The 15546-nt window shown below is 38.5% G+C and overlaps 1 protein-coding gene across 2 annotated transcripts in view; it reads right to left on the bottom strand.

Moving 5' to 3' along the window:
• Positions 1–14190, bottom strand: part of LOC115121746 (solute carrier family 35 member G2-like) — a 21869-nt gene extending 7679 nt beyond the window's left edge. Inside the window, exon 1 of one of the 2 annotated variants that reach the window (XM_065019215.1) lies at positions 13686–14190. The gene's annotated coding sequence lies outside the window, so the exon portion shown is untranslated. Of the gene's footprint in view, positions 1–534; positions 1191–13685 lie in introns of those variants that run through there. The other variant, XM_065019216.1, reaches the window with a different exon arrangement.
• Between the last annotated feature and the right edge of the window lie 1356 nt (positions 14191–15546).

The following is a 15546-nucleotide window of genomic DNA, read 5'->3' as shown; positions in this document are numbered from 1 at the left end:
ACATGCCCTTCACAGACTACGGGGTATTTAAAAAGTGCATGGTGACAGTTTTGGCAGAATTGGCTACAGACAAGTCTATGGATAGCATCATTTCTCTCTGTTAAACAGGTGCCCCTGTCTGCGTCAACAGCCGGACGCCGTGTCCGTGCACTGGGAGATGAGGTGCATAGGATTGTTCTGGAGGGGCTCAGTCAGGCTGATGATGAGAGTACTGACAACACCGATGGAGAACAGTTGTGTGTGTATCGGACCGTTATTTTACTGGACATGAAAGGAAGAGCTACGGATTCCCATCGAAGGGACATTCTATTCACAAAGCTGGAACAATTGGCCTGTCATTCCACACAGTCACCTTGGTCGCCACCGACGGGGCTCCTGGTGTGGTGGGCAGACACAGGGGCCGGGTCAGCAGGTTGAAGGAGATCGCCCCACAAATGAATGGTTTGCATTGTCTCATCCATCAGAGTGTGCTGTGTGCCAGAATAAACACTGAGCTAAAAAGATGTGATGGAATGAAGTCATACGCATAATCACCTTTGTCAGGGAGCCATCAAGCAACACAACACTGTCTTTCTCTGCAAGCTTGTGACAGAATCAGAGGAGGCCTCCCACGACGTTCTCCTGCTTCACAACGCTGTCTTTTTCTGCAAGCTTGTGACAGAATCAGAGGCCTCCCACGACGATCTCCTGCTTCACAACACTGTCTTTCTCTGCAAGCTTGTGACAGAATCAGAGGAGGCCTCCCACGACGATCTCCTGCTTCACAACGCTGTCTTTTTCTGCAAGCTTGTGACAGAATCAGAGGCCTCCCACGACGATCTCCTGCTTCACAACACTGTCTTTCTCTGCAAGCTTGTGACAGAATCAGAGGAGGCCTCCCACGACGATCTCCTGCTTCACAACGACGTGATCTGGCTGAGTAAAGGAAAAGAGCTGGTGAGGTTCAGTGAGCTGCATGCCCAGGTTGTAGATTTTCTCAGAAAAAGCCAAATGAAAGCAGCATCTGACCACCTTTGTTTCAGGAAATGCAGGAATTCGTATCCAATCTGCAGTTACAAGGAAGAGGGAGAACAGTCGTGGACATGATGGAAAAACCTGAGGTCTTTACTGGGACAGCGGTTTGATCTGAACTTCTGAAAAACCACTGCACTTCAGCACACTGAAGAACATATAGGAAGTCCACCCAAGTGGTGAATTCTCCTCCCCGAGCTAAGAAAACGATACCTTCGCTGGATGAGGCCGCATTTCAAACTGAGCTGATTGAACTCCAGACGTCGAGCCGAATCAGGGATGCGCTCAAGGAGTGCCGAGTCCCTGTGTGCGTTTTGGGTAGGCATGCTCAGAGGAATACAGCACCATAAAGAAACGGGCCTTTTATGTTCTAACAATGTTTGGATCGACTTACAACGACCTGTGAGTCGTCCTTTCCACATCAGCCAATAGACGACTGCCTGCGCATCAAAATCACATCCATCTCACTCCACATCCACAAGTTGATGTCTGAGGGGTAAGTAAACTCAGCGGCCTATATGACTGTATTTAGTAAACACTGACATTATTGTCCAGGGATATTTAGGTGTTAAGCTGTTTGTTCTGTCGTGAAAGGAGCAGGCTAATCCGATACAGACATTCAGACACAAACATTACATATTTATTTTTTAAATGACTGTTTAATGTAGGATGCTACATTTTTTGGGCCATTTGCAATTGTAAGTATGACTAATGAAAACCAATCCTACTTCTATTAGGCTGTTAAGCCTCATAGTCTACCTCAGCCAGTTAATATATTTTATATAGGTCTAGGCTCTGAAGAAATAGACTCCAATTAAGCCCTCTTGTTGTTTGTAAAGTCAAATTAAAATGAAGATCATTGTTGAAATGAATTATTCTACTGGTGTGTCTTTTCTTCATCTGTTGCTGGGCCAGATATATATATTTTCAGCACCAGGCTTCCTATTGGTTGCAGCTTTACGTTTCAGCACCAGGCCTCCGATTGGTTGCAGCTTTACGTTTCAGCACCAGGCCTCCTATTGGTTGCAGCTTTACGTTTCAGCACCAGGCCTCCTATTGGTTGCAGCTTTACGTTTCAGCACCAGGCTTCCTATTGGTTGCAGCTTTACGTTTCAGCACCAGGCCTCCGATTGGTTGCAGCTTTACGTTTCAGCACCAGGCCTCCTATTGGTTGCAGCTTTACGTTTCAGCACCAGGCCTCCTATTGGTTGCAGCTTTACGTTTCAGCACCAGGCTTCCTATTGGTTGCAGCTTTACGTTTCAGCACCAGGCCTCCTATTGGTTGCAGCTTTACGTTTCAGCACCAGGCTTCCTATTGGTTGCAGCTTTACGTTTCAGCACCAGGCCTCCTATTGGTTGCAGCTTTACGTTTCAGCACCAGGCCTCCTATTGGTTGCAGCTTTACGTTTCAGCACCAGGCCTCCGATTGGTTGCAGCTTTACGTTTCAGCACCAGGCCTCCTATTGGTTGCAGCTTTACGTCTCAGCACCAGGCTTCCTATTGGTTGCAGCTTTACGTTTCAGCACCAGGCCTCCGATTGGTTGCAGCTTTACGTTTCAGCACCAGGCTTCCTATTGGTTGCAGCTTTACGTTTCAGCACCAGGCCTCCTATTGGTTGCAGCTCTACGTTCGTGTGACTAAAACATTTCAGTTAATTACTAGTGCTCCCAACTTGGGCCAATCAGTGTAATTGTGTAAATAACAGATCTCTATGGCAAGATGCGTCATTCACCCACGTTTAGTCCAAATCGGGTCAGTGCTCGCTGCGATATCGCGTGTGACTAACGCATGAATGGACGGATGGAGACAGATCCACAGTCCCCTCCCCGATTTCATTGTGGGGGACAATGATTCACATGATGTTTCCCTATTAGCTGCTTGACCTGACCACAACAAAAGAAGCCCCACTCAGTGAGATGAAGCACAGCTTGATGCTTCATGCCGCCGTGCACTAGCCTGCCGTGCACTAGCCTACTAATAGCAGAGAGGGAATGGGGGCGGAGGGAACAGATGATATTCAAATGTTGTAGTATCTAATCATGAGAAAATATCTAGAAATCTTGTAAGAATCTGAATGCATTGTGTTTAGTACAACACAATACAGCAGGCCTATCCATGGCCTTACAATACAATACAATACATTACATTACATTACATTACAATACATTACTTTACAATACATTACCATACATTACAATACATTACATTACAATACAATACAATACAATACATTACATTACAATACATTACTTTACAATACAATACATTACATTACAATACATTACATTACAATACAATACAATACAATACATTACATTACAATACATTACTTTACAATACAATACATTACATTACAATACTTTACATTACAATACAATACATTACATTACAATACAATACATCACTTTACAATACATTACAATACAATACATTACAATACATTACATTATAATACATTACAATACAATACAATACTTTATAATACAATCCATTACATTACCATACAATCCAATACAATACATTACATTACAATACAATACTTTACATTACAATACAATACATCACTTTACAATACATTACCATACATTACATTATAATACATTACAATACAATACAATACATTATAATACAATCCATACATTAACATACATTACAATACTTTACAATACATTCCTTTACATTACAATGCATTACTTTACAATACATTATAATACAATACATTACATTACAATACATTATAATACAAAACATTACATTACATTACAATACATTATAATACATTACAATACAATACATTACAATACATTACAATACAATACATTACACTACAATACATTACACTACAATACAATACATTACAATAGAATCCATGGCAATACAATACAATACATTACATTACAATACAATACATTACATTACAATACATTACAATACATTATAATACAATACATTACATTACATTATAATACAATACATTACACTACAATACAATACAATACATTACATTACAATACATTATAATACAATACATTACACTACAATATATTACAATACAATACATTATAATACAATACAATACAATACATTACATTACAATACAATACTTTACATTACAATACAATACATCACTTTACAATACATTACCATACATTACATTATAATACATTACAATACAATACAATACATTATAATACAATCCATACATTAACATACATTACAATACATTACCATACAATACTTTACAATACATTCCTTTACATTACAATGCATTACTTTACAATACATTATAATACAATACATTACATTACAATACATTATAATACAATACATTACACTACAATACATTACACTACAATACAATACATTACAATAGAATCCATGGCAATACAATACAATACATTATAATACAAATCATTACATTACATTACAATACATTATAATACATTACAATACAATACATTACAATACATTACAATACAATACATTACACTACAATACATTACACTACAATACAATACATTACAATAGAATCCATGGCAATACAATACAATACATTACATTACAATACAATACATTACATTACAATACATTACAATACATTATAATACAATACATTACATTACATTACAATACATTATAATACATTACATTACAATACATTACAATACAATACATTACATTACAATACATTACAATACATTACATTACAATACAATACAATACAATACAATACATTATAATACAATACATTATACTACAATACAATACAATACATTACATTACAATACATTATAATACAATACATTACACTACAATACAATACAATACATTACATTACAATACATTATAATACAATACATTACACTACAATACATTATAATACAATACATTACACTACAATACAATACAATACAATACACTACAATACATTACAATACAATACATTACACTACAATATATTACAATACAATACATTATAATACAATACAATACAATACATTACACTACAATACATTACACTACAATACACTACAATACATTACAATACAATACATTACACTACAATATATTACAATACAATACATTATAATACAATACAATACAATACATTACACTACAATACAATACAATACAATACATTACACTACAATACATTACACTACAATACAATACAATACATTATAATACAATACATTACACTACAATACAATACAATACAATACATTACACTACAATACATTACACTACAATACAATACAATACATTATAATACAATACATTACACTACAATACATTACACTACAATACAATACATTACAACACATTATAATACATTACAATACATTATTTATTTTTATTTTACCTTTATTTTACTAGGCAAGTCAGTTAAGAACAAATTCTCATTTTCAATGATGGCCTAGGAACAGTGGGTTAACTGCCTGTTCAGGGGCAGAACGACAGATTTGTACTTTGTCAGCTCGGGGATTTGAACTTGCAGCCTTTCGGTTACTAGTCCAACACTCTAACCACTAGGCTACCCTACCCTACAATACATTATAATACAATACATTACATTACAATACATTAGACTACAATACATTAGACTACAATACAATACATTACACTACAATACATTACACTACAATACAATACATTACAATACACTACAATACATTACAATACACTACAATACATTACAATACACTACAATACATTACAATACAATACATTACAATACACTACAATACATTACAATACAATACATTACAATACACTACAATACATTACAATACACTACAATACAATACATTACAATACAATACAATACATTACAATACATTACACTACAATACAATACATTAGACTACAATACATTACCCTACAATACAATACAATACAATACAATACATTACACTACAATACATTACACTACAATACATTACACTACAATACATTACACTACAATACAATACATTACAATACACTACAATACACTACATTACAATACAATACACTACAATACAATACATTACAATACAATACAATACATTACACTACAATACATTACACTACAATACATTACAATACAATACAATACATTACAATACAATACAATACATTACAATACAATACAATACATTAGACTACAATACATTACAATACACTACAATACAATACAATACATTACACTACAATACAATACATTACAACACATGGTCTTACAATACATTACACTACAATACAATACACTACAATACAATACACTACAATACAATACAATACATTACATTACAATACAATACATTACAATACATTACAATACAATACAATACATTACAATACACTACAATACAATACATTACAATACACTACAATACAATACATTACAATACAATACACTACAATACAATACAATACATTACATTACAATACAATACAATACATTACAATACACTACAATACAATACATTACAATACAATACACTACAAAATCCATTCAAATCAAATCAAATGTTATTGGTCACATATTTAGCTCCAACAGTGCAGTAGTATCTAACAATTCACAACAACACACACATCTGAAAGTAGAAGAATGGAGTTAAGAAATGTATAAATATTAGGATGAGCAATGTTGGAGTGGCATTGACTAAATACAGTAGAATAGTAAACAGTATATAGATATGAGATGAGTAAAGCAGTATGTAAACATTACAGTAGAATAGAATACAGTATATAGATATGAGATGAGTAAAGCAGTATGTCAACATTACAGTAGAATAGAATACAGTATATAGATATGAGATGAGTAAAGCAGTATGTCAACATTACAGTAGAATAGAATACAGTATATAGATATGAGATGACTAAAGCAGTATGTCAACATTACAGTAGAATAGAATACAGTATATAGATATGAGATGAGTAAAGCAGTATGTCAACATTATTACAGTGACTAGTTAGTAAATACAGTAGAATAGAATACAGTATATAGATATGAGATGAGTAAAGCAGTATGTAAACATTATTACAGTGACTAGAGTTCCATTATTACAGTGGCCAGTGATTCCATGTACATGTACAGTTTGAAGTCAAAAGTTTACATCCACTTAGGTTGGAGTCATTAAAACTAGTTTACATCCACTTAGGTTGGAGTCATTAAAACTCGTTTTTCAACCACTCCACACATTTCTTGTTAATAAACTATAGTTTTGGCAAGTCGGTTAGGACATCTACTTTGTGCATGCCACAAGTCATTTTTCCAACAATTGTTTACAGACAGATTATTTCACTTATAATTGCCCTCGCTAGAAGCATGTGTTTCAGACATAAGGAAGTGGATGGCTGCAAACTTTCTACTATTAAACTCGGACAAAACAGAGATGCTTGTTCTAGGTCCCAAGAAACAAAGAGATCTTCTGTTGAATCTGACAATTAATCTTAATGGTTGTACAGTCGTCTCAAATAAAACTGTGAAGGACCTCGGCGTTACTCTGGACCCTGATCTCTCTTTTGAAGAACATATCAAGACCATTTCGAGGACAGCTTTTTTCCATCTACGTAACATTGCAAAAATCAGAAACTTTCTGTCCAAAAATGATGCAGAAAAATTAATCCATGCTTTTGTCACTTCTAGGTTAGACTACTGCAATGCTCTATTTTCCGGCTACCCGGATAAAGCACTAAATAAACTTCAGTTAGTGCTAAATACGGCTGCTAGAATCCTGACTAGAACCAAAAAATTTGATCATATTACTCCAGTGCTAGCCTCTCTACACTGGCTTCCTGTCAAAGCAAGGGCTGATTTCAAGGTTTTACTGCTAACCTACAAAGCATTACATGGGCTTGCTCCTACCTATCTCTCTGATTTGGTCCTGCCGTACATACCTACACGTACGCTACGGTCACAAGACGCAGGCCTCCTAATTGTCCCTAGAATTTCTAAGCAAACAGCTGGAGGCAGGGCTTTCTCCTATAGAGCTCCATTTTTATGGAATGGTCTGCCTACCCATATCAGAGACGCAAACTCGGTCTCAACCTTTAAGTCTTTACTGAAGACTCATCTCTTCAGTGGGTCATATGATTGAGTGTAGTCTGGCCCAGGAGTGTGAAGGTGAACGGAAAGGCACTGGAGCAACGAACTGCCCTTGCTGTCTCTGCCTGGCCGTTTCCCCTCTTTCCACTGGGATTCTCTGCCTCTAACCCTGTTACAGGGGCTGAGTCACTGGCTTACTGGGGCTCTCTCATGCCGTCCCTGGGGGGGTGCGTCACCTGAGTGGGTTGATTCACTGTTGTGGTCAGCCTGTCTGGGTTGGCGCCCCCCCCTTGGGTTGTGCCGTGGCGGAGATCTTTGTGGGCTATACTCGGCCTTGTCTCAGGATGGTAAGTTGGTGGTTGAAGATATCCCTCTAGTGGTGTGGGGGCTGTGCTTTGGCAAAGTGGGTGGGGTTATATCCTTCCTGTTTGGCCCTGTCCGGGGGTGTCCTCGGATGGGGCCACAGTGTCTCCTGACCCCTCCTGTCTCAGCCTCCAGTATTTATGCTGCAGTAGTTTATGTGTCGGGGGGCTAGGGTCAGTTTGTTATATCTGGAGTACCTCTCCTGTCCTATTCGGTGTCCTGTGTGAATCTAAGTGTGCGTTCTCTAATTCTCTCCTTCTCTCTCTCGGAGGACCTGAGCCCTAGGACCATGCCCCAGGACTACCTGACATGATGACTCCTTGCTGTCCCCAGTCCACCTGGCCATGCTGCTGCTCCAGTTTCAGCTGGCCTGGGCCCTAGGATCATGTCCCAGGACTACCTGACATGATGACTCCGTGCTGTCCCCAGTCCACCTGGCCATGCTGCTGCTCCAGTTTCAACTGTTCTGCCTTACTATTATTCGACCATGCTGGTCATTTATGAACATTTGAACATCTTGGCCACGTTCTGTTATAATCTCCACCCGGCACAGCCAGAAGAGGACTGGCCACCCCACATATGCTCTCTCTAATTCTCTCTTTCTTTCTCTCTCTCGGAGGACCTGAGCCCTAGGACCGTGCCCCAGGACTACCTGACATGATGACTCCTTGCTGTCCCCAGTCCACCTGACTGTGCTGCTGCTCCAGTTTCAACTGTTCTGCCTTATTATTATTCGACCATGCTGGTCATTTATGAACATTTGAACATCTTGGCCATGTTCTGTTATAATCTCTACCCGGCACAGCCAGAAGAGGACTGGCCACCCCACATAGCCAGCCTGGTTCCTCTCTAGGTTTCTTCCTAGGTTTTAGCCTTTCTAGGGAGTTTTTCCTAGCCACCGTGCTTTTACACCTGCATTGCTTGCTGTTTGGGGTTTTAGGCTGGGTTTCTGTACAGCACTTTGAGATATCAGCTGATGTACGAAGGGCTATATAAATAAATTTGATTTGATTTGATCACAATTCCAGTGGGTCAGAAGTTTACATACACTATGTTGACTGTGCCTTTAAACAGCTTGGACAATTCCAGAAAATGATGTCATGGCTTTAGAAGATTCTGATAGGCTAATTGATATCATTTGAGTCAATTGGAGGTGTACCTGTGGATGTATTTCAAGGCCTACCTACAAACTCAGTGCATCTTTGCTTGACATCATGGGAAAATCAAAATAAATCAGCCAAGACCTCAGAAAAAAAATTGTAGACCTACACAAGTCTGGTTCATCCTAGGGAGCAATTTCCAAACGCCTGAAGGTACCATGTTCATCTGTACAAACAATAGTACGCAAGTATAAACACCATGGGACCACACAGCCGTCATACCGCTCAGGAAGGAGACGCGTTCTGTCTCCTAGAGATGAACGTACTTTGGTGCAAAAAGTGCAAATCAATCCCAGAACAACAGCAAAGGACCTTGTGAAGATGCTGAAGGAAACGGGTACAAAAGTATCTATATCCACAGTAAAATGAGTCCTATATCGACATAACCTGAAAGGCCGCTCAGCAAGGAAGAAGCCACTGCTCCAAAACCGCCATAAAAAAGCCAGACTACAGTTTGCAACTGCACATGGGGACAAAGATCATACTTTTTGGAGAAATGTCCTCATGACTGATGAAAATTTTTGACCCAAGTTAAACAATTTAAAGGCAACGCTACCAAATACTAATTGAGTGTATGTAAACTTCTGACCGACTGGGAACGTGATTAAAGAAATAAAAGCTGAAATAAATCATTCTCTCTAATATTATTCTGACATTTCACATTCTTAAAATAAAGTGGTGATCCTAACTGACCTAAAACAGGGAATTTTTACTAGGATTAAATGTCAGGAATTGTGAAAAACTAAGTTGAAATGTATTTGGCTAAGGTGTATGTAAACTTCCGACTTCAACTGTATATAGGACAGCAGCCTCTAAGGTGCAGGGTTGAGTAACCAGGTGGTAGCTGGCTAGTGATGGCTGTTTAACATTCTGATGGCCTTGAGATAGAAGCTGTTTTTCAGTCTCTGCTTTGATGCACCTGTACTGACCTCGCCTTCTGGATGAAAGCGGGGTGAACAGGCTGTGGCTCGCCTGGTTGTTGAGAGACTTTTAGATTTCTTCAAAACAATCAAACATTAAAATATCAGAATACATTCTAATATAAAGTTATGTGGATAACATAATGGTGTAATTTCCACAACACAGTTTGCCCCCAGTGATGCATTGGACAGACTGCACCGCCCTGTGGAGAGCCTTGCGGTTGAGAGTGGGGGCAGTTCCCGTACCAGGCGGTGAAACAGCCAGACAGGATGCTCTCGATTGTGCGTCTGTAAATGTTTCTGAGGGTCTTAGGTGCCAAGCCAAACATTACAATACGTTACAATATATTACATTACAATGCAATACATTACATTACAATACATTACATTACATTACAATACATTACAATACAATACATTACAATACATTACAATACAATACATTACAATACATTACATTACAATACATTACAATACAATACATTACAATACATTACAATACAATACAATACATTACAATACATTACAATACAATACATTACAATACAATGCATTACAATACATTACAAGACATTACAATACAATACAATACATTACAATACAATACATTACAATACATTACAATACAATACAATACATTACAATACAATGCATTACAATACATTACAATACAATACATTACAATACAATACATTACATTACAATAGCTTACAATACATTACAATACATTACAATACAATACATTACATTACAATACAATACAATACATTACAATACATTACAATACAATACATTACAATACATTACAATACATTACAATACAATACAATACATTACAATACATTACAATACAATACATTACAATACATTACAATACAATACATTACAATACAATGCATTACAATACATTACAATACAATACAATACATTACAATACAATACATTACATTACAATAGCTTACAATACATTACAATACATTACAATACAATACATTACATTACAATACAATACATTACAATACATTACAATACAATACATTACAATACATTACAATACATTACAATACAATACAATACATTACAATACATTACATTACAATACAATACATTACAATACATTACAATACATTACAATACAATGCATTACAATACATTACAATACAATACAATACATTACAATACATTACATTACAATAGCTTACAATACATCACAATACATTACATTACAATACAATACATTACAATACACAATATTACAATACATTACATTACAATACAATACATTACAATACATTACAATACATTACAATACAATGCATTACAATACATTACAATACAATACAATACATTACAATACAATACATTACATTACAATAGCTTACAATACATTACAATGCATTACATTACAATACATTGCATTATAGTACAATACATTACAATGCAATACAATACAATACAATACTTTACTATACAATACTTTACAATACATTGCATTGCATTACATTACAATACAATACTTTACAATACAATACTAAAATAATTTCTGAATCCTCTCACTCCCACCCTCCCCCATAATATAGGAGGATGGGCTCATTTTAATGGCTGGGACGGAATCAAACACAATGAAGCACCCAACAGAGCCCTCAGACCAGTCTCCTCCTGTTCTATCCACGACCAGGATTAACCTTCTGAACCGTGGACATTTGGAATGTGATGGATAAGATTTGGTAAGCTCTCCTTGGCTATGCCAAATGAAAGTCTGGTCAACTCACACTCTAATTTTAGTTCATACCACAAGAGGGCAGAGATATGATCCATCCTATCTGACTCACCCCCAGCTACATCACCAGCACCCTCACCTCTCCCTCTCTCTCTCTCTCTCTTGCTCTCTCTCTCTCCTCTCTCTCTCTCTCTCTCCTCTCTCTCCCTCTCTTTCATCTCTCTCTCTCTCTCTCTCTCCCTCTTTCATCTCTCTCTCTCTCTCTCTCTCTCTCTCTCTCTCTCTCTCTCTCTCTATCCCTCCCTCTGTCTTTCTCTCTCTCTCTCTCTCTCTCTCTCTCTCTCTCTCTCTCTCTATCCCTCCCTCTGTCTTTCTCTCTCTCTCTCTCTCTTTCATCTCTCTCTCTCTCTCTCTCTCTCTCTCTTGTTCTCTCTCTCTCTCTCTCTATCCCTCCCTCTGTCTTTCTCTCTCTCTCTTGTTCTCTCTCTCTCTCTCTATCCCTCCCTCTGTCTTTCTCTCTCTCTCTCTCTCTTTCATCTCTCTCTCTCTCTCTCTCTCTCTTGTTCTCTCTCTCTCTCTCTCTATCCCTCCCTCTGTCTTTCTCTCTCTCTCTCTCTCTTTCATCTCTCTCTCTCTCTCTCTCTCTCTTGTTCTCTCTCTCTCTCTCTCTCTCTCTCTATCCCTCCCTCTGTCTTTCTCTCTCTCTCTCTCTCTCTCTCTCTCTCTCTCTCTCTCTCTCTATCCCTCCCTCTGTCTTTCTCTCTCTCTAGCTCTCTTTCCCTACACTACCAACACTCTCTCCTCTCTGATATATTGCTTTCTGGTCAAACGTTCATAACCAATTAGATTATTATATGTAATAAATAAAGGATTGTTCATATATGCCTGGAAAAACTTGAAAGGTTTAAAATGTATTTATTAATTTCAATGGATAATTCCTCTAGAAACACAATTTCCTCGAGAAAAAAGGGCGAATCCATAATCAAACTTATGAAATCACAATTTCACCCCGTAGGTCTCGGACAACTAATGGAACAAATGTTGAACCAATCTTCGATTCACATTCAAATAATCTCCGATTTTTTTTTTTTTTTTTGGTGATACAGTTTTTGCATCACATGGATATAAACTATACGAGTAATGCTTCTAATGAGGCAGAATGTCAATCATTTAGATATTTAGAAATACGCATGCAGACTATTTGTGCGCAATTCATAAAATATTTGACGTCAACGTGTGCCAGTTTCAATCGTTCCGGTGAGTCTGATATATTGTGATGTGTAAAATGTGTTCCCTTCGTGAGATAGCCTGTCATTTCAACATAGACTCATGTAATAATGTTGTGGCAATATAAAACGACACAGTAGCCTACTAACATATGTCTGCTTCAACAGAACTACATATCCAGTCCACAAAAATCTATTTTTCACCATTAAAAACGATCTCATTCTGTAATAAAAATGTGTTATATCACTTACCCTTTCGCTAAAATAAGTTCCTATCGACGGTAAAGCACTATTTGCATCATAAATGACAGCTTTCCTTGGTTTCTTGTTCTCTACATTGGGATAACTGTGCTTGCCGTTTCTCCATCTTCCCGTGGAGCGGTTGCAGCGCGTCTTCAACAGGCACGGTCTCGGTGTGCGACGCACGAGAGGTTCTCCACGACTACGATAGGTGGACTTTGAAGGGAGCGAGGGAAAGAGCGGTGGGAACCGGAGGGAGGAAGAATGGTTGCGGCAACAGCGTTTCTCTCTCCCCACTCAAAACATTGCATCTCAAGACCACCCCTTCGAAATATTCCTCCAACTACCAGGTTAGGGTGGGGGGATGGGTGTGTGTTTCTGTCTGTGTGTTCATCATCATCATCATCATCATTACCCCATCATCGTCGTCATCAAAATAAAATTGGATTCATAATGGCCTATTCCCACAATGTGAAAGAGGAAGTGAACACAGAAGCCTATATGAATTGGGACATTGGTATGATGGTTGATAATTAATCTCTTAAATCTCCACTAGAATAACATCTGAATACTAAGAGGGTTCAAGAGGGGAATACACAGAGCAGTGATCCAACCTCTCCTCTCCGTTCTGCTTGATGCTTGTATCAGAGCTCTCCTTCCTGCTGTCTCTCCTCTCCTCTCTGTTCTGCTTGATGATTGTATCAGAGCCCTCCTTCCTGCTGTCTCTCCTCTCTGTTCTGCTTGATGCTTGTATCAGAGCCCTCCTTCCTGCTGTCTCTCCTCTCCGTTCTGTTTGATGCTTGTATCAGAGCTCTCCTTCCTGCTGTCTCTCCTCTCCGTTCTGTTTGATGCTTGTATCAGAGCTCTCCTTCCTGCTGTCTCTCCTCTCTGTTCTGCTTGATGCTTGTATCAGAGCCCTCCTTCCTGCTGTCTCTCCTCTCTGTTCTGCTTGATGATTGTATCAGAGCTCTCCTTCCTGCTGTCTCTCCTCCTCTCTGTTCTGTTTGATGATTGTATCAGAGCCCTCCTTCCTGCTGTCTCTCCTCTCTGTTCTGTTTGATGCTTGTATCAGAGCCCTCCTTCCTGCTGTCTCTCCTCTCTGTTCTGCTTGATGCTTGTATCAGAGCCCTCCTTCCTGCTGTCTCTCCTCTCCTCTCTGTTCTGCTTGATGCTTGTATCAGAGCCCTCCTTCCTGCTGTCTCTCCTCTCCTCTCCGTTCTGCTTGATGCTTGTATCAGAGCTCTCCTTCCTGCTGTCTCTCCTCTCTGTTCTGTTTGATGCTTGTATCAGAGCCCTCCTTCCTGCTGTCTCTCCTCTCCTCTCTGTTCTGCTTGATGATTGTATCAGAGTCCTCCTTCCTGCTGTCTCTCCTCTCCGTTCTGCTTGATGCTTGTATCAGAGCTCTCCTTCCTGCTGTCTCTCCTTTCTGTTCTGTTTGATGCTTGTATCAGAGCCCTCCTTCCTGCTGTCTCTCCTCTCCTCTCTGTTCTGCTTGATGATTGTATCAGAGTCCTCCTTCCTGCTGTCTCTCCTCTCCGTTCTGCTTGATGCTTGTATCAGAGCTCTCCTTCCTGCTGTCTCTCCTCTCCGTTCTGCTTGATGCTTGTATCAGAGCTCTCCTTCCTGCTGTCTCTCCTCTCTGTTCTGCTTGATGCTTGTATCAGAGCTCTCCTTCCTGCTGTCTCTCCTCTCCTCTCTGTTCTGCTTGATGCTTGTATCAGAGCCCTCCTTCCTGCTGTCTCTCCTCTCTGTTCTGCTTGATGCTTGTTTCAGAGCCCTCCTTCCTGCTGTCTCTCCTCTCTGTTCTGTTTGATGCTTGTATCAGAGCCCTCCTTCCTGCTGTCTCTCCTCTCCTCTCTGTTCTGCTTGATGA

This window comes from Oncorhynchus nerka, linkage group LG6 (assembly GCF_034236695.1).
Source record: "Oncorhynchus nerka isolate Pitt River linkage group LG6, Oner_Uvic_2.0, whole genome shotgun sequence".
NCBI lineage: Eukaryota > Metazoa > Chordata > Actinopteri > Salmoniformes > Salmonidae > Oncorhynchus > Oncorhynchus nerka.
Note: the sequence above shows the minus strand (reverse complement) of the source record. Positions and strands in the feature narration are given on the sequence as shown.